The sequence below is a fragment of the Danio rerio genome, chromosome 25, assembly GCF_052040795.2.
Source record: "Danio rerio strain M-AB ecotype USA chromosome 25, GRCz13ab, whole genome shotgun sequence".
In the NCBI taxonomy this organism is placed as follows: Eukaryota; Metazoa; Chordata; class Actinopteri; order Cypriniformes; family Danionidae; genus Danio; species Danio rerio.
The window spans coordinates 10,830,001-10,857,500 of record NC_141045.1 but is presented as its reverse complement, the minus strand read 5'-3'; the positions used below and the strand labels follow the sequence as shown (position 1 = coordinate 10,857,500).

Below are 27,500 nucleotides of genomic sequence, written 5' to 3'. Positions count from 1 at the left end.
CAGCTTTTGTTTCTTTACACGCTACCAGCTGACTGCTTATCTCCTTGTAGACGGCTTTTACCAGTTTGCCCAGGGGCTCACCATGTATGTCAGCAGACGTGAGATGCAGAGAGGAGTTGACCACACAAAGAGGTTTGAGTCTGGCAAAGAGCGGTTTAAGAAAGCAGGTAAAACCAAAACAAAGGGCAAAAAATTAAATAAACAAGTAAATGACAGGGTGAGAACGTGGTAAGATCTGAAAACGTGGTAAAAGTCAGGCGACCAGGAGGGATTTACTTTTCTGGATTGCTTTTAAAAACACTGTCGGTTGTGTTTAGGGAAGGCGGTGGGACAATCTGTACTTTTGAAAACACTATCGCTTGGGTTTAGGGTATACCTGCCAACACTCCTGTATTTTCCCTGGAGGCTCCCGTAATTTAGACCCATCACCCATCCCCCCCTCCTGCTCTTCAGTTTGTGTGCACCTACCACCCCCCATCCCCCATTAGTTTGCGTGAAACCCCCCCTGTCTGTTGTTCGCGAACCAACCAATCTATATATATATTGGTCAGTCATTCAGTCGACAGCAGTCTCTAGTGGATTTATGCAAGAAGAGCAGGAGTGAATGACACTTGCGATAAAAATTTGAGATCTGAAAAAGCGAACACATCGGCCTCATTCGCAAAAAGAAAAACTGCAAAAAAAAAAAAAAGTACAACTGGGACATATGCCGTGATCTCCAGAAATGTATGGGGTGCATATCAATAATTAGCCTGAGTTGGTTTTTGTCTTTTATAAAATATCCAAGCCCATAGTAGAGAGGCCGAAGCAGAGATAGGGAAGGAAAAGTACTAGAGAGATTGAAAATGCTGCAGTGCTGGGAAATGGACACAAAATCTATTAAAATCCAATTCCAGATTGGTTCTGCTGAATTGCCGTGCGGCGCAGGTGATACAATGGCCAACGTCTCAATGTCTTGTATTTTGTGTTCAAAGCTGAAATGGTGTGTTTGCATGTTTAACTCATAGTCTGCCTGAATCCGCTGTGTGGATCGTTGTAGATTCTCAGGCATTTCAGATTCGAGGATTTATTAGTGGCATTTGTAAAGGTGAGGATCAAACTTGTTTTTGTTAGATGTGGTGTTGGGATTAATAAGTCTCCTACACTAGGATTGAGACTATGATGAGTATACTTGGATGTCAATCCCACAGCTGGTCAATGATACTACGAATAATATGTGTACTATAGACAATGTATGTGTTGTTGCACTTGTTGATCCTCCAATTTGTGACTAGCTACTAAAAAATGTTAAATTTGGTTTTTGTTTGTTTGTTTGTTTGTTCGTTCGTTCGTTTCTTTATACTTAATTATAAGTCAATAAAAATAAAAACAAGGATTTTTGTCTATTTATCCAGCCTGATCACACGAGGAGATTTAACCGTTTATGTATTTTTAGACAATTGTTTTTTTATTTAATTTATACATGCCAACCACCACTGTGGGATGAGCAAATCGTTCTAAAATGTAAGAATGAAAATATATAAATTAATATAAAGTAGCCTCTGAATCGAAACGTTAAGAATTGACATAAGATTGCATTAATCTATCTTGTATAATATATATATATATATATATATGTGTGTGTGTGTGTGTGTGTGTATATATATATATATATATATATATATATATATATATATATATATATATATATATATATATAAATTTATATTATTTGAATATATAGATAATTAAACAAATATTTAATGTTTGTATATTTGTTTATACTCATGTAACCGTTTACATGATGTGAACGGTTACATGAGTATAAACAAATTTATATACTCATTTAACCGTCAGTAAATTAAATTGATTTTAAAAAATGCCATAAATACATGAATGTCGATACAACAAAGTGCAAGGAATTACATGCATACACGCATACTGAAGTTGATATCAAAGTTGATATTCAGCTGCACCTTGTTGGTTGTGATGTATGTGCGTTTCGTAACATCTAATTTTTATGAGGTGGGTCGTTAACCCAACCCTTAACCCCCTACTTGGAGTACCTGGACATACACAAATATACTGCGGGTAATTTAGCTTACCCAATTTACCTAGCACATGTCTTTGGACTGTTTGGAAAACACAAACACCCAGAGGAAACCCATGCCAACACAGGGAGAACATTCAAAACCCAGCCAGGGCTCGAACCAGCAACCTTCTATTTGTTTGCTTGTTTGTGTATCCTTATATGTATGCTCAAGTAATCCTAAACTTAACTTATTCTAGCTACCACCTATTAATATCCTAAAATCATTGAGCATCAATAAACACTATACATTTTGTAAATATATATTTAAACTGAATGAGTTAATATATAGTTAAAATGAAGCAACGAATGAATTTGTACGAGGAAAACAACATTTTATTTTTAATTTTTTTGTCCAGCTAAATAAATGCCTTAGTAAATAAATGTCAACTGTGTTATTTTACACCAAACTGTAGCTTTGTTCATAGGCTCCCATGTTTCTCACTTGTATCGCACTCCCGTGTTTGTTCGTGGCCTTCAGCTCACACCTTTAAAGGCTTCGGTTAGTGCTGTGGTTAATTAGCACAGGCTTTTCTGCACCTTCAGAAGTGTTGAGAAAGCCGGCATCCATTAAATTCAGAACTAGAGGACATAAAAAGAGAATTGTTGTTGATTCTGGATTCCCGTTGTGGATGAGATTGAGTGTTGTGTGACTTTATTTGTCACACTTTTTTTGGTGTGTCCCTTTAAATGCAAATGAGCTTTCTTGAAGAGGGGGGAGACTTTACACTCAAATAAAGATGCTTGCTCTGTTCAAACTACTTATACAAAATAAGCTAAAACAACATAATTCTTGAGTTTTTTGGGGGACAACCTAATTGTTTAATGTTCAATCCACCGACATTTTTAAAAAGTTAACATAATTCCTACATGTTATCAGCACAAATCAATTGTGTGGAAACCTTCATTGTTTTATAGTGTAAATGCATATCTGACAGAGAAAAAACTAACTAAAACTAATCTCACACAGAGTTATATGTTAAATTGATGGAGAGAATAAATGAGGTTTAAAGTGAATAAAACTTCTAGAATGTACAAGGGCATTTCTGAATGGTTAGTTGACTCATTTATAATATTCTTGTAAAGTGAAGTTGATTAAGGTAACTGATTAGCATGTTACTGCACTGTTCTGACATGCAGCTTTTTTGCTAATAAACACTAGCAGTGAAATTCTCGAATCTTTATAGAAAACATAAATAGTCTTTCACTGTATAATACAGTATGAGTTATGAATTTGGCATCTTAAAGATGGAATAACATATGCCTGGTCGGAAGCACTGCTTACCCTGCTGAAAAATCCTGCTTAAACCAGCCTAGGATGGTTGATTTTAGCTGGTCGACCAGCCCGGTGTTAGAGAGGTTTTGGCCACTTCCATGCTGGTTTCCAACCATTTCCAGCGTGGTCTTAGATGGTCAGGCTGGAAAGTGACCAGCTAAAACCATCTAAAACCAGCTTGACCATCCTGGTTTAAGCTGGACATAGCTGGTTTTGGCTGGACTGGTCAAGCTGTTTTTAGCTGGTCATTTCCCAGCCTGTCCTGCTAAAACCAGGCTGCAAAGGGCTGGAAACCAGCCTGGAAGAGGCCAAAACCCCTCTAAAACCAGGCTGGTCGACCAGCTAAAACCAGCTAGCCATCCTAGGCTGATTTAAGCTGGATTTTTCAGCAGGGAACTTTAGCCAAATTAGCCACATTACAGCATGTATCAGAAAGGAAATTTGGAAATATTGACAACATATGTGAAGTGACATGCTTGTAAGTAAAAAGTGTGAACACAAAGTCATTCAAAAACAATGTTAAAGCAGTTTGGCGTAAAGTATATTTCACAAATCTGATTGCCTTATTTTTCCACATGCTAGCAGTGAAACGTTTACCAAAGCAAAGTTGCTAGCTTGTTCTTTTCCACATTTTCTTGGCTGGTAGATTCACAGAATCATAGGGACGAAGAGGGTAAAACTTTTAGAATGAATGAGAACATTTCTAAATGGTTAGTAGTCACATTTGTGAAATTCTTCTTGACTAAAGTTGATTGTAACCAATTAGCACGCTACTGCTCTGTTCTGAAATGTTGCTTTTGCTGATAAACATTACACCATCACAATTCTCTTATATTAGAAAACATAAATAATCAGTCACCTTATAATACATTGCATAATAAGAGATAGACATTTAGCATTTTTAGGATTGATTGAACAACATAGTATCTCTGGTCTGTGACAGTGCTAACTTTAGCCAAATTAGCCACATTAAAGCATGTAAACAATTGCATTAAGAAAGGAAATTTAGAAACACTGACAGAATGTATGAAGTGACTTGCTTGTGAATTTGTAGTTGGAGCACAAAGAGTTCGTAGTCCTTCAGATACGATGTTAAAGTCTGGCGTAAAATATATTTCGCAAATATGATTGCCACATTTTTTTCACATGCTAGCAGGGAAACGTTTACCAAAGCAAAGTTGCTAGCTTGTCTTTTTTCACGTTTTATTGGCTTGTAGTCGCACCGGCGACTCAGTTACAGCTCATAAACATATAAAAATGAAAAAGTCATGGAGACGAGGAGGGTAAAACTTCTAGGGAGAACGAAGACATTTCTGAATGATTAGTGAAATCATGTTTGTGAAATTCTCATAGAGTAAAGTTGATTAAAGTAAGCGACCAGCATGTTACTGCTCTGTTACATGCTTTTTTGCTAATATCCCTTCTGAAAAAAAAACAGCTTAAATCAGCCTAGGCTGGTTGGCTGGTTTTAGAAGGGTTTTGGCCATTTCCAGCCTGGTCTTAGCTGATCAGACTGGGAGATGACCAGCTAAAACCAGCTTGACCAGCCTAGCCAGGCTGGGAGCCCAGCCAAAACCAGCTATGTCCAGCTTAAACCAGGCTAGTCAAGCTGGTTTAAGTTGTATTTAGCTGGTCAGTTTCCAGCCTGACCAGCTAAGACCAGGCTGGAAATGTCTGGAAACCAGCCTGGAAATGACAAAAACCCCTCTAAAACCAGACTGGTCGACCAGCTAAAACCAACCAACCAGCCTAGGGTGGTTTAAGCTGGATTTTTCTGCAGGGAAACATTACACTATCAGTAAAATTATCAAATCTTTATAGAAAATTATTTTAAAGTCTGTCACTTTATAAAACACTGCATAACAAGAGTTATGAATTTAGCATTAGATCTAGGATAGATCGAACAATCTATCACTGGTCTGTGATCGCGCTAACTTTAGCCAAATTAGCCATTTACAGCATGTTAACAAGCACATTCAGAAAAGAAATGTGGAAATGTCAACAAAATATATAAAGTGACATAATGTGAATATGAAGTTTGAACAGGAAGAGTTCATAGTCCTTCAAAAACAATAGTAAAGCAGTCTGGTGTAAAATATATTTTGCAAATCTGCCTCATTTTTCCACAGAGAAACATTTACCAAAGCAAAGTTACTAGCTTGTACTTTTTTTACGTTTTCTTGGCTGGTAGATGCACCGGGGACTTGATTGCAGCACTTAAAAATGTGAAAAAGTCATGGAGACAAGGAGGATAAAACTTCTGGAATGCATAAGGAAAGTTGTGAATGGTTAGATGACACATTTTTTTAATTCTCATAAAGTAAAGTTGATTAAACTAACTGATTAGCATGTTACTGCTCTGCTCTGATAAGCTGCTTTTGCTAATACACATTACACTATCAGTTAAATTTTCAAATCTTTTTAGAAAACATTAAAAATTCTGTCACCTTATAATACAGCGCATAATAAGTGTGAGTTATGAACTTAGCATTTTCAAGATAGCTCTAAGAACATATCCCTGGTCTGATGCAGTGCTAACTTTAGCTGAATTAGCTATATTACAGCATGTAAACTAGTGCTTTCAAACAGGAAATTTAGAAACACTGACAAATTGCATGAGATGAAATGCTTGTGAATATGAAGTTTGAACACAAAGAGTTTATAGTCTTTCAGAAACTATGTTGAAGCAGTTCGGTGTAAAATGCATTTCACAAATCTGATTGCTTCATTTTTCAACATGCTAGCAGAGAAACATTTACGTTTAAGTTACAAGCTTGTCCTTTTCCACGTTTACTTGGCTAGTAGATGCACCGGGGACTCAATTACAGCACTTAAACATGTAAAAAAGTCAGATTTTCCTGATTTTCCCTTTTAGAGTGGAGCAAGACCCTGACTGGCCTCAAGCATTGGGGGCAGTGACTCATGTTGAGTGGGGTTTAAATTTAGACTTCATCTGTTCTCTATTGGGCGTTTTTCTGTTTCTCTCTCTCGCCGTTTCTTTCTCATTTATTATATAACCTAATTTGGCAGAGAGGACCAAAATAAAGTGCACTCTAAGGCCTAATTGCCATGCACTTGCTTCTTCAGCATTTCCCTGCTCAGCTGACTGGACGGCAGGTGGAGAGATGAGAGGAATTTTCTGGCTACGTGAAGCTCATTCGACAGCGTTTGAGGTATAATGATGATTATTACTAAAAAAAAAAAAAAAAGAAGAAAAGGTAGACCTTATATTGTCTGAAAACAAAAGGGCAGAAAGGGAGGTTATAGGAATAGTGAGTTAGGGTAACAATAAAAAAATCAAGAAAAACAATAAAAATAAAATGTAAACAGCAAAAAAATATATTCAATTAATTTTTGTTGCTGTAACAAATACAAATAAAATGTTAAATAAGGCTTACAAATTTCTAAAAAGTAATAAAAACAGCAAAATTAGCTAAATTAAAATGAAAACAGAAATATCCAACAACTGTTATATTAATAGATATTATAAAATTATAATACTATACAATAATTAACGTAAAATTTTTACTATTTAAATTCTTAACTATTAAAAAAATTGCTTTATGAAATATATTTAACTGATTTTTATGTTGTCGCTGTTGTAAAAAAAGTAAAAATAAAATTTAAAAAAATTGTAAACTTAAAAACCAACAATAATTGACAAATCTTATCATTTGTTATTTATTAAAACACGAAAAAATGACTGAAATAATTCATAACTGAAATAAATAATAAGCATCAATTATAGAGTAAAATATAAGATGAACAACTAAATGTTGGCAACTAAATGTGGGAGTATTACTCAATACAAAAACAAATCAAAGCTAAATAAAATAAAGTTGAAAGACCAAACTCAGGAAGCAACACCATTTTAAAATAAAATAAAATAAAATAAAATAAAATAAAATGTAATAAAAATAAAATAAAATAAAAGAATAAAATAAAATAAAATACAGTGGGTAGCAAAATCGCCTCACAGCAAGAAGGTCGCTGGCTCGAGCCCCGGCTGGGTTAGTTGGCATTTCTGTGTGGAGTTTGCATGTTCTCCCTGTTTGCGTGGGTTTCCTCCGGGTGCCTCCGTTTCCCTCACAAGTCCAAAAACATGCGCTATAGCTAAATTGGGTGAACTAAATTGTCCTGGGTGTATATGTTTGAATGAAAGTGTATGGATGTTTCCCAGTGATGGGTTGCAGCTGGAAGGATATCTGATGCGTAAAACATGATGGATAAGTTGGAGGTTAATTCTAAGCTGAAAAGAAAATTAATGATTGAATGAATAGATTAAATTAATATATATATATATATATATATATATATATATATATATATATATATATATATATATATATATATATATATATATATTTTATGTTTACTTATGTGGAGGCCTAAAAACGTTTCACGTTTGAGTGTTTACCTTTTAAAACGACACCATTCAAAACAAACCAATTTGTCCAAAAAAACACAATAAGTGCCAAATAATTTCTGTGGAAATGAACCACAAGCGTTGCCGATGGAGCTTAACGTGCACTTACCCTCTAACATCCCTTGAAGAGTAACACGAGTGGAAGAGAAAGCAGGGGAACGGAGGTGTGAAAATCAGATTTTGCCCACTTTCCATTGTTACGCGCTCAACACCTGGCACTGCGAGGAGATTAGCGGCTAGCGAACGTGTTTCTATTTGAGGAAATAATCAAGGCCGCCTGCTCTGTGCTCCTCACGGTGTATAGCGACACGTAGCCTGTGCCGAAACCAGAGCGAAATGAGGCCATGTTACATATCTCAGTCCCCTCGGCTCCTGTGAATACGTGCAAGGGGACTCGAGTGTTGGCACCGAGTCTCTATGAGTGCCGTCAGAAAAACCAAGAGGACCCAACACCATCATCAGGTGAGAGTTTGCAAGAAAGCACCTAAGCAGCTCCGGTGTCACGTTAATTATTCTCCCCCGGTAAACTTAAGCTCAGAACTGGCTTGATTACTACAGGGAAAGTTCCTCAGCGCTGGGTAGGGCAGCGACGCTTATTTTTAGCATATTACTTTTTTTTTTCTTTTTTCGACACTCTCCTGAACCTCCCCGATGAGATCTTTCACTATGAAGGAGTTTGACATTTTTGCTCATTAAAAGTGGCGGCGAGTTAAGACGAGCAAGCTAGTTAAGCCCTCTGGTGTCGCACTGAGGACTTGGTGGCGTTCGGTTTTTGGGGAGTTGATGCAACTTTGACCAGTTTTTGGAACTTGAAGTGATTTTAAAGAGAGTAAGATTTATTTCTTTATTGTCAGTTTATATTGTTTTGTTGTATTTTAAATTAACTTCTGTTAATTCTTATATTCTAATATGTCTAGGGTGTGAATTACACAGGGGTTTGGGGCAGTCTAACCCCACTAATTAAGGTTTGTTTTCCCCTGAAGGACGTCAAAACAAGATGTACAAGGGGTTCCTTTGAATCTGAGAAAAACACTCTGATCTGTACGTTTAATAAAAATGTTAATAATAAAAAATAAAAAAATAGATATCCATTTGACCACCCCTATAGCGGTTCGTACCATTGTGAATGCATAATTGTGCTAATGAGTCTATGCAAGAATAAAGTCATTCTGCATTCTAAAACCAGCAGATTAACAACACCATAAGAGTTCACAAGACTGATTTCTCATAAAATATTTGTTTGATTGTACATGTAGCCTAAAAGTCAGATCAGATGCATAGTTGGTAACACTGTACAATAAGGATCATTAGTTAATGCATTTATTATTATGAACCAATTACCAACAACACTTGTACAGCAATTATTAATCATTATTGAACATTTACTAATGCATTATTAACATCCAAGTCCGTGCTTGTTAACATTAGTTAATGCATCGTGAGTTAACATGAACTAACAATGAACTACTGTATTTTTTATTAACTAACGTTTCATGAATAAATACTGTAGTAAATGTATTAGTCATTGTTTGTTTATGTTAGTAAATGCATTAATTAACATTAACTAATAAACCTTATTGTAAAGTGTGACCGCATAGTTTATATAGTTTGACCTAATGTAAGAAAAAAATAGCTAATCAGATCAGAATACACTTAATAGCCTATCTCACACTGAACGCTGAAAACTTATATTAAATATTTTTTATTCATGAATTAAATGTAATTTGAATAAATACATAAATGTGATTCACTTAATTATGTTACACAATCTAACAAGGTGCATTTGTAATTAATATTGTTGTTGAAAACAGGTTGTTGCTTAATATGTTTGTGGCAATTGATTTTTTTTTAGGGTTCTTTAACAAATATGAAGATCAAAATAAAATTATTCATTCTATTTCTAATCTTATATTTTTTTAAAAGAGGCTTGCAAACGTAAAAAAAAATACTAAAAACAGCAAAATCACCAAAATTATGATGAAAACAGGAACAAATGTTATAAAAATTATACAATTATTAACTTCAAAAATTACCTTTATAAAAAAATTGTACAATCATTTTTGTTAATTGAAATATAGAAAATGTTGGCTGAATTTTAGATCGTCATTGATGTGAAAAAGTAATAATAAAACAAAAAAATAAATAAATAAAAATAACAATAAAATAATAATAAAATAATAAAAATAAATAAATAAAACATACCAAAAATTGTATATAAATGTATATAATTCATAAGTAATGGTTTTAAAGTAAAATATTAGATAAGAAACTAAATATTAGGAACTAAATTTAGAAGTATTACTTAATATAAAAATATAGATATTAAAAACAAAATAAAAACAAAAGCTTATAAAAACATTTTTAACAGTTTGTCCAGTGCAGAGAGGCATTGACCATGATGAGAGGGTTCAAGTCTGGCGACGACTGATTCCAGAAAGCATATTAAAAAAAAAAGCTAAACAAAAAAGAAAAAGTAAATAAAGGGGTGAAAATTTGTTAAATTCTTTTTTTTTCTGTATTGCTTTTGAAAACACTCTTGGTTGGGTTTTGGGAATGGGGTGGGTGGGGGTATTGGTTACTTGGTCAGTCAGTTGACAGCGGCCTCTGGTGGATTTATGTGAGAACAGCAAGGAGAAAGGCTTAAATGGCAATTGCAAGAGAAATTTGAGATCTCAAAAAGCATACACAGCGACCTCTGGTGGATTCACAAAAACAAAAACTGCAAAAAACGTACCTCCTGTTACGGATGTATTTGGAGCTCTCCAAAAATGTATATAGAGCTACGCTTTCAGAATGAGCCTGGGTTGAACATTTCACAGCAGGCCTAATAATATTGCCATAAAAATGTCATGTTCATTTCAATTTGTTTACATGCTAAGTGTACTTTGGTGTAATAAAATCCAATGAGACATAACAGCCCCCCTTTATGGAAAAAAAAAAACACAAATTTTCTCATTGGCTATTTCTGCTCTATTGCAAAAATAAAAGTAGGTTTTGCTCAGTGAGACCAAACCCATGTGTAGGAGTCAACAAGGCAAATAGGTTTTTCCATAATAAGGCAAAGTGTACTAGTGGGCCCTTAATGAGCCGCCCCATGGAGCCCCAGTTCCTGGTGGGAACTGTGGATTGATTATGGAGCACCGGGGCTTTCACTTGCTGCTATAATTGAGTTTGAAATGAGCAGGAGGACACCTATTGAGGAGGCTTGGAGGAAAGCACAACTATTTAGGATGAGAGACATGGAGCAACAGTTCCCCCATACCCGAGATCAAGACGGCCGAATAATCCCGGGAGACACTGTCGCCGGTGTAATTCCACCGGGGCTCTTTCCACATCACTCTTCACTTTTCATTTCTAGATGAAAAATAAATAACCTCTTCAGACAGAAAGCCACCGCAAAAAAAGACCTGCTGTAAGGTGTTCGCCGGGCTTCTTCCCCGGCACCGCTATCACTCTCCATCTGTTTCAACCCTGCTCTCTCACTCTCATCTGGAGTCACTCGCACACAACCCATCTTTCTCTCTCAGACACATGCTGGAAGACAGGATTGGGAGGGCCGGGTTTGAAATATATTCTTGCACGAGCTATAAAATGACAATAGTAGTGTATCCAGCGCTGTTTCTATGACCTGCTTTAGCAGTGTTTCAGGCATGATATGAAATTACTGGTCAAGTTTAGTTAGGAATTCAATCATTTTCATCAAAAAGAGTTGCTTAAAATTATATTTTTGTCATCATATTTTTTCTCTCTTTCATTTATTTTATAATGCCTAGTCAAGTTGACTCTGATTTAACTTAATTGGCTTTCATTTTTCATCTTGTTGAACACAAAACAAGAATTGACCTACAGTGACACCCGTTATATGAATAAAACCTACCTGTAAAACAACATTATTATTTCTGAAATTTAGTTTGATGGATCAAATTTCCACTAGGAGTCTTGAATTCTGTTTAGAGCGTGGGGGAGTGCCCCAGGGGGTTGCATTGGAGCCTTGAACTGGATAGGGGTGATGTAACAACAAGAGTTGTGCAAATAAACCTGACTCCCCTGTTGTTAAGAGATTCTGCTTTGGTCCTTTGACTCAGATGGGAGTGATGTTTAGGTAACTGTGAGGGTAAATTTATTTAAACATGCACTAAATGGTTATTTCACCCAAAGATTAAATATTGTTATTATTTACTCACCCTCATGATTTTCCAAACTCCTGAAACCTCCGTTCATCTTCAGAACACAAATGAAGCTATTTTAAATAAAATCAGAGAGCTCCCTCATCCTCCATACACAAACAATGGTCCTGATACAATTGAATTACAAGAAAAAAACTATTAAAACCTATAAACTATATTTGTTTAGAAGTTGAAGCTAAACTCTGCGGAATCCGGTTTTAACATTCTTACTAGTTCAGGATGAGCACAGCAAATGTGAAACTGGTGCCGTGACCCGGATGGGAGTTAGGATCAGGGGTTCAGAAGTGTTGTAGAACAGCTTGCAAAAACTGTTCAGGTAAATCACCCAACTAAGCTTGGATAATGCAGTGATCAGTGTTGCTAAACTATATGGTCTATAGTGTCCATGTTACTGCTCCCTTTTCCCATGTTCAAAACACTTTGAATATGATTCCACTGTGTGCATAGAACTTAAGGGGCTACCCTGGCACTGTGACCCAAATTGGATTAGGGTAGGCAGGGTAAGGGTGAGTTGGGTAGAGGTTAGTTAAGAAGGTAATCTTCACTCCCCTGAGTGAGTATGAAGAGTTATACCAGGGATTAACACAAGAGTCTATGGTCCTTGTTAGCATGTCCACCTCTGTTGCTGGACACACAAGTTCCTCTAGGAGCAAGTCAAGTAGAACAGGAGAAATTGCTTTGGTTCCATGACTTTCATTATACTCGCCTCCTAACCTTACTCCAGTCTGGATCATAGCACTAATGTGACCCCTTCACTTCTACTCACCCAGATTTTAAAGGGAGTGTGGTTTACCTGCACAGTTCTTCATAGCTGGACTCTTTTACACTCACCTGCCTAAAACTCACTCTGGTTCATGGCACCAACATAACCCCCCTAATTCCACGAGGGATTGAGGTTTGTTGGAGTGAAAGTAATAGAAGCAAGCTAGTTGTACTTGTGCAAGTGAATTTTGAGAGGCACACTAATGCCTAGAATCAGAGGATGTGGTGTATAATGTCCTTGTCAGTGTAACTGCCTCCCAAACCAAAGGCCTGTTGCAAAAAAACGAGTTGAGCAAACTCTAGTTTGCAGAGTTAGTTTAGGGTTGACAAAACCAAACAAATCCAACCTTAAAATCAGGTTCAGGGGTTTCACAACTCTTGATATAAAGGTTCTATGTCAACTCAAGTTTAACCCAGAGTTTGTGAATAATATTCGCCTGAAAGTGTGACGTGCAGCAAACAGCCAATCACAACACACATGAGAGTCAGTTTAAATCATTTCTTTGAAGAGAGTCAGCAATTCACTTCTCTGTTGAAGAGAATCAGGGGTAAAAGCCCAAATCATCTTGCACAACAGGCCTTAGAGAAGCCAATTCAATTCCTGCTGAAAGTGGGGCAAGTAGAAGAGAAGGGGTAAGATGCATACTTTGACATTAATTGCATTATATAAGTCACTTTGGAATGTAAGTCGCAGCACATTACATATCATAAAACATGATTTATCCTAAAAACATACTGTGAGTACAGTAAAAGATTCCTTTCAGCGACTGTAACAGACAGATCCTCATAATTAAGCATGTTGTTTCTCCTCAAGGTGCTCTTTGATACTGTTAAAGAACGGCTCAAGACAAAATTTATGACTGTCCTTGCGGCCTAACTTCCCTACTGTGCCTTGTTCCCCAGTTTAGGATTTCTTAAGCTGTCAGTTGGACGAATTTCTTGCAAGAGAGTCAGCAATTAACTTCTCTGTTGCAGATTAGAAGATATCATTATCAAAAATGTTAAGCAATTTTTGTGTGTAAAAGGCTTTCATTTGGAGCAGAAAAAGACACCTGGGGGAACTGAGAGTGACTGTTGTATCAAATATGTCACTTTAGTCATACTTAGTTGGTCAAGTTTAGGTTTGCAATCTCTAACTCTGAAGTTAGAGGCGTAGTGTAAGTTACCACAGCAACGGCACCCAATAAAAACCAACCTACCTTCTTGAACTCAGAGTTTGCTCAGACTAAATGCAAACTTATGGGATATAAACCCAAATTGTCTTTGTGCGACAGGCTCTAGAGATGCCAGTTCAAATTCTGCTTGAAGTGGGGCAAGTAGAAGAGAAGGGGTAACATACATTGTTTGACTTTTATTGCATTATATTAGTCACTTTGGAATGTAAGTCGCACTACATTACATATCATAAAACATGATTTACTCTGAAAAATACTGTGAGCACAGTAAAAAATCCCTTTAGGGGACTCTTTTAGAAAGTTCCTCTGAGTTAAGTATGCCGTTTCTCGTGAAGGTGCACTTTGATACTGTTGAAGAACGGCTCGAGCCAATATTTATAACCTTCCTTGTGGCCTAACCTCCCTACTGTGCCTTGTTCCCCAGTTTAGGCTTTCCTAAACTGTCAGTTGGACAGATTGCTTGCAAGAGAGTCGGCAATTCACTTCTTTGTTGCAGATTAGGAGATGTCATTATCAAAAATACGAACACATTCATTTAGTGTAAAACACTTTCATTTGGAGCAGAAAGGACACTTGGGGAACTCAGGGTGACTTTTTTGCGTCAGATATTTGTCACTTTAGTCACAGTTGATTGGTCCAGTTTGTGTTTGCAATCTCTAACACAGAAGATAGAAGCCGTATAGTGTAAGTTACCGCAGTGAAAGAACCCAATCAAAATCAACTCACCTTCATGGGCCCGAAAACTCAGAGTTTGCTTAAACTAAGTGTAAACTTATAAGGGTAAAAATCCATTTGGTCTTCATGGAACAGACCTTAGAGATACCACTTCAAATCCTCCTTAAAGTGGGGCAAGTAGAAGAGAAGGGGTAATGTGCATACTTTGACATTAATCGCATTATATAAGTCACTTTGGAGTGTAAGTCGCTACACATTACATATCATAAAACATGACTTATCCTGAAAAATACTGTGAGCACAGTAAAAGATCCCTTTAAGCGAGTATAACAGACAGTTCCTCAAAGTTAAGTATGCCATTTCTCCTAAAGGTGCACTTTGATACTGTTGAAGAACTGCTCGAGCCAATATTTATAACCTTCCTTGCGGCCTAACTTCCCTACTGTGCCTTGTTCCCCAGTTTAGGGTTTCTTAAGGTGCACCTGCATTGCTTCTTTCTGCAGTCATCCATTACAGAAGGAACAGAGCAAGCAAGGGCTGCTTGACTGATCTATGAGCCGAGGGCAGAGGCTCTTACGCAAATAGATTCAGCCTATGGCCATATATCAGATTAACTCACTGGCAAACGCAGGAGGGCCCAGCAAATGTAACTTGAATAGACTGACCCTCTCGTTTTGTATCCATCTTTGAATCGCAGCATCTTCTCGCTGCCCTGAAGTGCGGCCTGCGGCTTGTATGTGAACTCATGCGCAGATGATAGTGGACTTGGACTGTGTTTACAGATGGAGGGGATGCCGTCTCTTGTCATGGTATCAATGTTGTCATGAAGCTTTCCTGCTCTGATGGGTTTGTGATTGGATGATGTGGGGAAATGCTGGAAGGCCATGTCAAGCTATACTGGCTCAGAAATCTTCAGGACGAAAGTGGATGTGATTGCAGAGGCATGACAGAAGTGTCAGTTTGTAGTCTTTGTTAAATGAACCATAGTAAATATTTAAGTCATATTATGGTGCTTTTGCAAAATATTGATGATAAATTTACAGTGAACACTGTGATAGTAGAAGACGTAGTGAGGAAACGGGCAGGTTTTTAATTTATAATAAATTTTTACACGTTACATGATTTTCTTATTTTTGATTCAGTTTACATTTCTTTTTTTTTTTTATTTGTTTATATCATTTAATTTTGGTTCCATACTGTATATTGTTTTGTTTCTACTTAATCTAGCCTAACCTATACCAGTTTTTATTCATCTTTTATGTGTTTTATTTTTAGTTTATTTATGTATTTGAGTAATTAGTTACTATTTAATTACAAAAAAAAAAAAAAAAGGTTGGTTGGTTGGTTCAGTAGGTTGGTTCAATTGTTTGTTGTTTGTTTGGTTGGGTTGGTTGACTTCATTTATTCATTCATTCATTCATTTATTCATTCATTCAATCATTCATTCACTCATTCATTCATTCATTCATTCATCACCTTTATTTAATTACATTTCAAATAAACGTTGTTCGGTTAGTTGGTTGGTTGGTTGGTTGGTTGGTTGGTTGGTTGGTTGGCTTGGATGGCTTGGATGGGTTTGTTGGTTGGATGGTTGATTGGTTTGGTAGGTAGGTTGGTTGATTGGTTTGGTTATGTTTGGTTGGTTGGTTGGTTGATTGGGTTCGTTTGGTTGATTGGTTTGGTGGATTGGTTTGGTTGATTGGTTTGGTTGATTGTTTTGTTTTGTTTTGTTTTGTTTTGTTTTAGTTTAGTTTAGTTTAGTTTAGTTTAGTTTAGTTTAGTTTAGTTTAGTTTAGTTTAGTTTAGTTTAGTTTAGTTTAGTTTAGTTTGGGTTGGTTGGTTGGTTTGATTTGGTTTGGCTGCTTGGGTTGGTTTGGTTGGGTTGGTCATGCATTGCCTTTATTTCTTTGATTAGTTTATTTTTTCCTTTTCTGTTTTATGGTTTACATTTATTTAGTGCAGTTTTTTGTTTCATTTAGACCTAGATTTTATTGCATTAAGTTGATTTTTGATGTTTCCCAATACTGCATTGCAGCTGGGAGGACATCCGCTGCGTAAAACATATGCTGGAATAGTTGCCAGTTCATTCTGCTGTTGCAACCTGTAAAATAGATACTGAAGCGAAGGAAAATGAATATGATATGAACGAAAGTTGATTATTACTTGAAATTGTGTATTGCCATTTTTATGGAATTTGTTTGAGTTTAAATAAAATATTTGTATTCATTCATTCATTTGTCCTGCTGATGCATTTATTTATTTAAATCATATTTTCATTATTTGCATGTATTAAAAATTATATGTATATTTTTAAATGACATTTTAGTTGTTTTTAAATAAAAAATACATAGATTTTATATAATGTTTATTTTATTAAATAAATTATTTTAATTTTATTTGTTTATTTAGATTTTTTTTGTTTGTTTTAGGTTGAAATTCAGTTTAATTTGGTACAGTTTTTTACATTTAGATTTTTTTCTGTTAAGTTAATTTGATTGATTAATTGATTTATTGATTGTTTGTTTGTTTGTTTGTTTGTTTGTTTGTATGTTTGTTTGTTTTTTGTTTGTTTGTTTGTTTGTTTGTTTGTTTGTTTGTTTGTTTGTTTGTTTGTTTGTTTGTTTGTTTGTTTGTTTATTTGTTTGTTTGTTTGTTTGATTGATTAATTGATTGATTGATTGTATGAATTCATTCATTCATTCATTCATTCATTCATTCATTTGCCAAATGTGTTACCTTTTTATGGATTCTGTTTTAGTTTAATTAATACATTCATTCTTTCAGTTTCAGATTTTGTTATATTATTGCTATCATTTTTATGTTTAACACATGCAAATTCTAAAGGCTTTACTAAAAATATATCAGGGATGTAGATTCAATTTAATTTGTGACCATTGTATTTCCTATATCGTTATTTTAAAAAGTCATAGAAACACATTTACCATAGCTTCCCCAGTTTTTGCTTTGCTTTTATTATTTTGTTATACAGTACCTTTCACCGGGGCTTTTCCTTTAAGAACACAGCAGGTTCAGCTGGTCCTAGATTAGACGAAAAAAAAGGCATTTTATCCTGAATAATGGTCCTGACAGACTGCTTTTCTTCCCAGGGAGTGCAGTCATGGCCAGTGAAGCGTGCCGTGTTCACCCCCTCATCGTCTGCCACTTTCTTCTTCCTTCCTTCTAGAAGAACCACGAGAAAGAAAGGAAGTGAGTGATTTATAGAGCACTCTGATGCGTCATCTTTTTTTTGAGAGAGAGAGTATTTACCTCTTTTTTTCTTTCTGCACATGGTAGTAGCACAGCCTCTCTCGTCATAATTATTGTCATTTTCATCAGCATTAGCACAAGAGATGATGATTATCTTCATCTGTGTTCGAGATCAGCCGGATGGTGTGAGTTACTGGTATCAATCATGAGCTGACACATTCGTTTTAGGGGCGTATGAGCAATTGTTCTGATGCTACACGCTAGTCTGATTAGCGCAGTGCAGATCGGCTCCTTTTCTGACAGTTCTTCGGATAAATCTTGCCATTGTTTAACGTGCTTACAATATACTTTCACTGTTGATTGGTTACATTAAGAATTTTTATTTATTTATTTATTTTGTATAGCAAGTTGTGTGAAATGTGATTAATATGCAAATGAGGCATGGTTCTATTAAATATGCACTAATTTCCCTATATTTCAAGTGATCAGAAAATTCAGATAATTTTTTGGGGGTAAAATTTTGTAAGTTGTTAGTCATATTAGCGTATATATGAAGATGTCAGGCATATTAGCCTATATATGAAGTTATCAGGCAGATTAGCCTATATTTTGAGGCAGATTAGCATATTTTCTGAAACTAATCCACTGTTTAAATAAATATACGATAATCTGCCTACATTTTAAGTGCAAAAATCAGAAAACATATTAGACACGTCATTACTTAGAAAATTTTATATAGCCAGAAATATATATATATATATATATATATATATATATATATATATACTATTGTAGAGTGACATTTTGTAAATTATCATATATAGTAGCCTATATATGAACATTATATATATATATATATATATATATATATATATATATATATATATATATATATATATATATATATATATATATATATAAATGTGATAAATATGCAAATGAGGCACTGTTTTATTAAATATAGACTAATCTTCCAACATTTCAAGCTAAATGTAGACAACATAGTAGAGATTTAACATGGAGTAATTTCTTTTTAACATGTCATTATTCATTATTTAGAAAATATAGTAAAGCCATAAAGAAAATATATTGAATATCAGAATTAATAGGCCCCTGAATTATTACCCCCCCCCCCCCCCCTATTTACCCCCCCCCCCCCCCCCTGCTCTGTTATTTTATTTTATTTTTTATTTCTTTTATTTTGGAAACATTTTAAAAAGAAAAAAAATATATAGATTTATATACAGTTGAAGTCAGATTAATTAGCCCCCTGTTTATTTTTCCCCCAATTTCTGTTTAACTGTGAGAAGAACACATTTCAAAACATAATAGTTTAAATAACTCACTTTTAATAACTGATTTATTTTATCTTTGCCTTGATGACATTAAATAATATTTGACTAGATTTTTAAAAACACTTCTATACAGCTTAAAGTGACATTTAAAGGCTTAAATAGGCAGGTTAGGGTAATTAGGCAAGTCATTGTATAATGATGGTTTGTTCTGTAGACAATTGGAAAAAATATAGCTTAAAGGGGCTAATAATAATGACATTAAAAAAGGTTGTTGAAAATTTTAAAACTGCCTTTATTCTAGCCGAAATGACACAAATAAGACTTTCTCCTGAAGAAAAAAATATTATCAGACATACCGTGAAACTTTCCTTGCTCTGTTAAACATCATTTGGGAAATATTTAGAAGAGAAAAAAGAAATTCTCCAAAAATAAATAATTTATTTTTAAATTTTAGAGGCAAATTAGCCTATATTTGAAGTTATCAGGCGGATTAGCATATATTATCAGGTGTATTAGCCTATATATTATCAGAAGTTTTATAAATATGCAATTGAGGCACTGTTTTATTAAATAAGCGATAATTTGCCTTTGTTTCAAGCGCAAAACTCTGCTAACATGTTAGAGTCATATGGGTTTTTACATGGGGAATTTCTTTTCAACACATAATTATATAGAAAATATGGCACAGCCAGAAAGAATATATATATATATATATATATATATATATATATATATATATATATATATATATATATATATATATATATATATATATATATATATGTTTTTTTTTTTTTTTTTTTCAAGCAAAAGGCATAATCAGACATAATAGCCTACATATGATTATACTATTCTGTAAATTATATAGGACTTTATTACGAATTATATACGTGAAATCTACAGACACACATTAATAAAAGTTGGATAACATAAATACTTCTAAGTATATTTTGGAAGTTTTTTTTTTTTTTTTATTAAGTTGATGATAATAAGCCTAAAAGGCCAACATCTGAAAATTGACAGTTTTTTGCATAAATTATAAAGACACATTAGCCTATATATAAACAAACTTTTCTGTAAATCAGCCAAATACAGAAAATTTAATAAAATACATAATAATAGCTGCTTAACACGAGATATGTGGCTCAGTGGAGATAAGAAAAAAACTATTTTAAGAAATCAGACTTTTAAAATATGGATTGTGATTGAAATTTTTCAAATACAAATTTATAAAGTGAGATAAAAGAAGCACTTAAAAGTAAATTTAGGAAGTTTTCTTTCCATTGGACTAAAAAAAATCTATAAGGCCAAAATCTCAAAATTGACAAGTGCATAGAGTGTTTCTGCCTGCTGTGTCTCACCTTAAAGGGAAAGTTCAGCCAGAAATAAAAAAGTCAATGATATGAGCTACTATTTAAGCTTTCAAGCATAAAAAAGCCCTATCATAGTGGTAATTCTTACATTTGAACAATACTCTTTTATAAACCATATAGAATCATTGTATGAGGAAATTAATATAATCTAGGTTAATATACACTGAAAGTGCTCTATTTTCTAAGTGGCTTGATTCCTATTTTAGACTGTTTGATTATGCACATAATATGCATATGGTTAACATTCATAGTTTAGTGCTTTGCAGTTGGTTTCTATACATCAAGTGATTCGTGGCACATTTTATTGTTATTCATTCATTTATTTCCCTTTGCATTATTCCCTTTATTCAACTTATCCCAGCACTGGAAAACATCCAAACATCCATACACACTCATTCACACACATACACTGGGGCCAATTTAGTTTATTCAATTCACCTATAGCGCATGTCATAGACTGTTGGGGAAATCAGAGCACCCGGAGGTGCTCCAGGGACTCAAACCATTGACCTTCTTGCTGTGAAGCAACAGTGCTAACCACTGAACCACCGTGTAGCCCATTTTATTGTTATTTTGTTGTTAATTATCATTTCACATTCTCAATTAAAGGGATAGTTCACTTAAAAATAGAATTTGCTCAGTTTACTCTCCCTCAAGAGGTTGCAAACCTTTAAGTGATTCCTACTTCTTTTAAACACCCAAGAAGATATTTCGAAGAAAGTTACCTGTAACCCTTGACTTCCATAGTAGGGAAAACAAATGCCATGCAACCTAATGGTTACCGGTTTTCAGCATTCTTCAAAATATCTTCTTTTTTGCTCGACATAATTAAGAAAGTCAGGCTTGGAACATTAAAGGGTTCATAAACAGAGAAAGAATTTTCATTTTTGAGTGAACTTTAATCTCTTTAATCTCAGTTTCGACTAACTAGATGCATCAAAACTGCTTTTAAATCAGAATATTAGAGCAGTACGCACTATGATTTACCATCAAGCTAACAACTATCAAGCAACATTTGTGAGATTTGCCAGCGTAAATATTTATCTGACTCTTAACACGTGTGATTGAGCCAAACGGCATTACTTGCGTTGTTGTTGTTTTTTTTTGCTTCTTGGCACAACATCAGCACGTCTCGACTTAACTCAGGCATCAACAGTACAGATACCCGTATGAACGCTCTGCCTTTTGCTGATATCCCAAATCCTCTTAAGGAAAGCGAGTTGCACATATTCAGTTTCATTCGGAGGTGCCAGTTTTACTGACTTTCTCAAGTACCTTGATTGAGTTTGTGAGCGACTTGTTCTTGTGTTTGTAATTCTGTGTGGATTGATCCTGAAGTCTACATGCTTGAGGAGATGCTGATATGTCAGAATACAGTGCTGATGGGGTCTCGTCACTGCGGGATGTTTCGATTTCAGAGACGTTTTTTGTTTGTAGTTCAAAGGGGGAGAGTAAATAAAAAGGCTGTTGCAGATCGACTAACTTTTTTGGGGGGGAAGCAGAGTCAAAGAGTAGACTTTTGAAGTTTGACTAGTTGTTATTTTGCATTTGGAAGAACAAAAAAATGCATTTGTTTATTTTGTGTGTGTGTGTGTGTGTGTGTGTGTGTGTGTGTGTGTGTGTGTGTGTGTGTGTGTGTGTGTGTGTGTGTGTGTGTGTGTGTGTGTGTGTGTGTGCGTGTGTGTGTGTGTGTGTGTGTGTGTGAAATATGTACTGCAATAAATATATTTATACTAGAAATATATACTCCATAGAAATTAATAATATTTTCATTATTATATATTTTAATAATTCTTTATTAAAATCTTATTAAGTATAAATATATGCTTTGATATTAATAAATAATATTATTTACATATTGTTTATTGTTTAAATTCCTTATTTTTGTTCATTCATTTAATAATAATAATAATAATAATTCAGTTTTTATTGGTAACTTTGTTTGACAATTCCAATATGAATATAAAATACTAATGATTGTATTGTAATTATTAAAAAATAAAAAAGATAAGAATTAGAAAAAAATAAGAATTTAGAGTTATGCTAATTTTTTCGTTTCATGTACTTAAATGATTTTTGTAAATGACACAGTATTTAACTGTAATGTAAACTGTTTTTTACTGTAGGACAGTTATGCAGTATGTTAAAACATTTTAAAGTTGCATTGTGGTAATTACTGTATAATTTACAGTAAGGATACACAATATTGTAAATGCATAGACAGTGAGATAGTGCTGTAAATGTAAATATGGTATTTTTGCTGTAATTTATTTACAGTAAGCTACTGTAGATTCTAGAGGACATTGTTAACAGTGTACTATTAACGATTTTTGTAAATGACACATTATTTAACTGTAATGTGAACTGTATTTTACTGTAGGACAGTTATGCGGTGTGTTACTGTGTTTTAAAGCTGCATTGTGAAAAGTACTGTATAATTTACAGTAAAGATATACAATACTGAAAATACATATACAGTGAGATAGTGCTGTAAATATAAATATGCCATTTTTGGCAGGATTGATTTACAGTAAGTTACTGTAGATTCTACAAAACATTGTTAACAATGCACTGTTAATAAATTACACATTTTTTAAATGTAATACGAACTGTATTTTACTGTAGGATAGTTATGCTGTAAGTTCCATTGTGAAAAATACTGTAAATTACAGTAAAATACTGTAAACAATACTGCAAGTTTCTATACAGCTAGATAAACGGTGTTGTAAATAAATACAGTGTTTTTACTGTAATTGATTTACAGTAAGTTACTGGCGAACTGCTGACAGTAAGTTACTGAAGATTCTGCAGGAAATTGTTAACAGCGCACTACAGCAATTAAAATTACTCATGCACAATTATATCCAACTAAACATAAAGTTAACTTAACCCACAATCTAACCCTAACCATATAATGTCAGGATAATGTCATTAATTAATGTTAATCAGTAGATTATGAAGGGTTACATTTTAGCAAGAGCAACATAGCTGCGTCCCAAGTGGCACACTTTCACAATGCACTTATGCACTTACACATTCAATAGCATAGAATATGAATGTAGCGGAAAGCGGAAATTTAAACCCTGATGACATTTGTCAGTTGACAGAAACGTAATATAAATGACCAAACTACCAAATAATACCTGCCATTAGTATAACCACATTCACCATTGGGGGGCGCTAAATACACTCTCCTAGCAGAATGTTGGTTTGACAGTCCAAAATAAATAAAGTAATCCATTGTCGGTGTCCAAAAGCTCTGCCCCCTACGCTACATGAGCAAAGCAATGGCTGTTGAGTGAGTGAAGTGTCCATCATTCCACACTTCATTTTAATGGTCAAATAAATGCATCATTCGGGTGTTTAAAGTGCACTTTATTTTAGTGTTAATGCACTACTTACACTATTTATACTACAAAACGGCATCGAATAGTGCATATTTATGCAATTTAGGTCTGGACTTTTTTATACTGCTCTGTATCATAAACATAGCTTATGAGTTTATTGAACAATTTATAATTTTATTGGCATACCACTTGATAAAAACTTTAAAGAGTGGTATTTTACATAGACGATAATACTGTAATATAAATGATTGTGTGGAATACTGAGCTTAATGATGACTTAGTGTTGCCAGGTCTGTGTTTTTTCTGCAGAATTAGGCTTCTTTTGGTTTGAAAATTTGGCAAGACTGCTTGGAATACAATACAAACTTTACGTTGATGAAAAAATTAAAAAGAAATCGCAATTGCAACTGCGAATTCATGTAAGTGGAACAGCACATGTAGCAGTGATAGCATGCTAGCATGCCGCACACATCTTTCCACTCTACCCTGATCAATAGCCTCATTTTCTCCAGATCTTGCTTTGCACTACTGAAGGTTAAGAGGTCTGGAATAGTATTGATCAGGATATTCACACACCATCTGTCAAGGCCATTAACATGATGATATGCCATTGGAAAAAAGACACTTTTTTATGCTGATTCAGTTTTGTTTTCTTGCTTGGGTGTGCTAAAGGAAACTATATTAACCCTAATTTCCCAAATTATCCTTAACAGAGCAAGGACATTTTCACAGTATGTCTGAAAATATTTGTTCTTCTGCCGAAATTCTTATTTGTTTTTGTTTTTTTTCGGCTAGAATTAATTAAAATAACTTTTTAAAAACATTTTAAGGTCAAAATTATTAGCCCCTTTAAACTATTTTATTTAGATTGTCTAAATACAAACCATCATTATACGATAACTTGCCTAACTACCCTATCCTGCCTAGTTAACCTAATTAACGTAGTTAAGCATTTAAATGTCACTTTAAGCTGTATAGAAGAGTCTTGAGAAATATCTAGTAAAACATTATTTACTGTCATCATGGCAAAGATAAAATAAAGTTGTTATTTGAAATGAGTTATTAAAATTATTACGTTCAGAAATGTGTTGAAAAAAAATCTTAAACAGTTAAACAGTTTAATATTTATGTTAAACAGAAACAGAAAACACCATTTGCCTTTGACAGCAAAAGCTGCTATATCCCAAGAACCAATCAGAAACGCGAATGGAATCACATGTGTTCAATGTAGCAGCACGCTGATACGCCGGCTTTTATAGAGCGTTTCATTCCGCTTTCGATTTTAAAAGAAGAAGTTTGATGAATCAGTGAACGACAAATGAAAACGTCCCTTACCTCAAAACTCTCTGCATTATAAGAAAAAGAAAACAGAATGTACCGTTAGAAGTGTAGCATGTATTTATAACAATTTCTTGCACAGCGACGTTACTTTGAATGAGTCTGATTTACCACACATTAACCGGCAACTGCGTTTCACAAAAGACAGTTAAGATGACGTTCTTTTATCCCACCTGGATGCTATGAGGATAAACAAGAGACCAAGACCTAAATATGGTGAGAATAAATGAATGACAGCTTCTAAAATTGTCTGAAAGGCATCCGCTTTTCGCCCAGTAGACGCCTACCTTGTGTTTTATTCGCTAATTTAAGCCACTTTTTAAAGGGTCACGAAACACCAAAACACATTTTTTGAGCTGTTGACAGTCGTATATGTGTCCCACACTGCTATAAACACTATTAGGACACCTATATTTCACTAAAAAGTGTAAATTGGTTGTTTTTGCGTTATTTCAAGCAAATTCGTACTTCCGGTTTGAAACGAATTTTTGAAGCTGCATCACGGTCATGACATAATAGCGTTGTATTCCAGCGTGCAGACTGGGCGTCTGTGCCAGAGTGAGTCTTATTACGTCTTACAGTGTGTTGCATTAATGCATGAGTAAGGCTTGGTTCAAACCAATCAGCACGCTCTATTGTGCAACTTCATTAATATTCATTAGTGTCACAGTGTTTTCACGACAGAGACGCCACTTTGTGTTGGCAAAACAAGCGTGAAGTGTTGCTTTTATAGTTTGCTGCCGTTAAGTTTTGTTTTCATTTTCTCTCTGTGAGAGCTCAGCTGGAGTCACGTGTGGATTAACAGTGTACGCGACGCTCGACAACAATAACTTACGTGTCTAAGGAGGATTATTGTTTACCTGAGAGCTGTTCTCATCTCCAAACGCTGAGATCTGGATTCACTTGTAGTCTTCTCTTCATAAAGACGCGGCTCTAGTTGCTGGTGATTGTCCGGTCTCTACAGATTTGGTAAGTGAGCGACCAGTGCTCTTTGTTTATTCAGTTTGCTCGTATTGAACTAAGTTAACTATTGCACCGAGTCACCGAGTGTAAACACGTTAGCATCACAACCAAACTTTAACCTCGTGTAGGATTTGTACCGCATTTAGTGACCGGAATAACACTTTCTGACGCTACCTGCCGTGTGCATCTAAGTTTCCGGGAAATGCGGAGGTTTTTTTGTCTTATTCGCCGTGCAGTATCAAACATTGCATGAAAAATACATGCTTAGAGCAGTTCCTCGAATCAAATATCTCGTTTGTCGCGAGGGGCATGAATGAATTCCCTGAATGAAAGAGCCAAACTGCAGTTAAAGTCCAACATTTAATAATTTGGGATAATTCGACTACAGATGTCCATGTAGGTTAAACACCATCACTTTCTCCTGTCTGTGTATTTTGACTCTGAAACTCGTGCGTGCCCAAATAGACACTCCCACACCATCCCACTTTAGTTCCTCCTTCACTCCCCCCTAAACAGAGCTGGACACGCCCACTTTTCTGACTTTTTCCAAAGTAGAGGTGTGAAAACACCCTGCTGAAACGAGGGGGTTTCATGGCCCTTTAAAAAAAATAAATAATGTATAAAACAATACAATATTTATATTACATTTATATTACCTTTACGTCTGATAAGCTTTTTCATATTAATGGACAATGCACAGATATTGATGTTTCACAGTGTTTATACACTACATTAGTTGAAGCTTAGTTTACCATGTTCGCAATGTTTACATTGTTCTGCTTGCATTAAATCTAAATCCCAAATATCAGAATTGACAACAGATTGTTAAGATTTAATTAATGCCAGTTTTAATGTTATTGATTAATGCACTTACTTTACAAATTTCATTCATTTTCCTTTTTTCTTCCTTTTTTCCTGGTTTATCACAACGGAATGAACCTCCACTTACTTGACAGATTATTTATTTTAATTTAAGGTGGTTTGTATAGGTGTTTTATGTTTGATAAAAGAATTTCTAATTGCATCTTTTGTGATTTTTCAGCTAATTAAACTCTCTTGTTCCAATAGGTGGATTTTGAGGGTTTTGCATATGAAGCACAAGTGGATCTAGCTGGTTTTTACGCAAAAGAAAATCTACCTTGTTAAAAAAACAAAGAATTGTCTGATTTTATTTACTAGCTAATAACCTTATAAATACATATAAAATTAAACTTCTGAACCTAATCAGAGGATCCTGATAGAAAACGCTCATGAATAAAGAAAAGCGGTCTGATAGATTGAGAGGGTTTTGCATCTGAACTCTTCATATATTCTATTATAACTAAATGTCAGCGCTGAAACTATAAATAACTGAAACTTGCTTCTTATTTTTGTGGAAACTGATACATTTTTTTTGGTTTATTTTTTT

At 34.6% G+C, this 27,500-nt stretch overlaps 1 protein-coding gene across 14 annotated transcripts in view; it reads left to right on the top strand.

The window, feature by feature from the left end:
- lrrc4ca (leucine rich repeat containing 4C, genome duplicate a) overlaps nucleotides 1–27,500 on the top strand; it is a 431,094-nt gene that overhangs the window by 357,956 nt on the left and 45,638 nt on the right. For 8 of the 14 annotated variants that reach the window (XM_087310801.1, XM_087310794.2, XM_087310800.1 and 5 more), the window contains one exon: nucleotides 17,677–17,776. The gene's annotated coding sequence lies outside the window, so the exon portion shown is untranslated. 14 annotated transcript variants of the gene reach the window in all.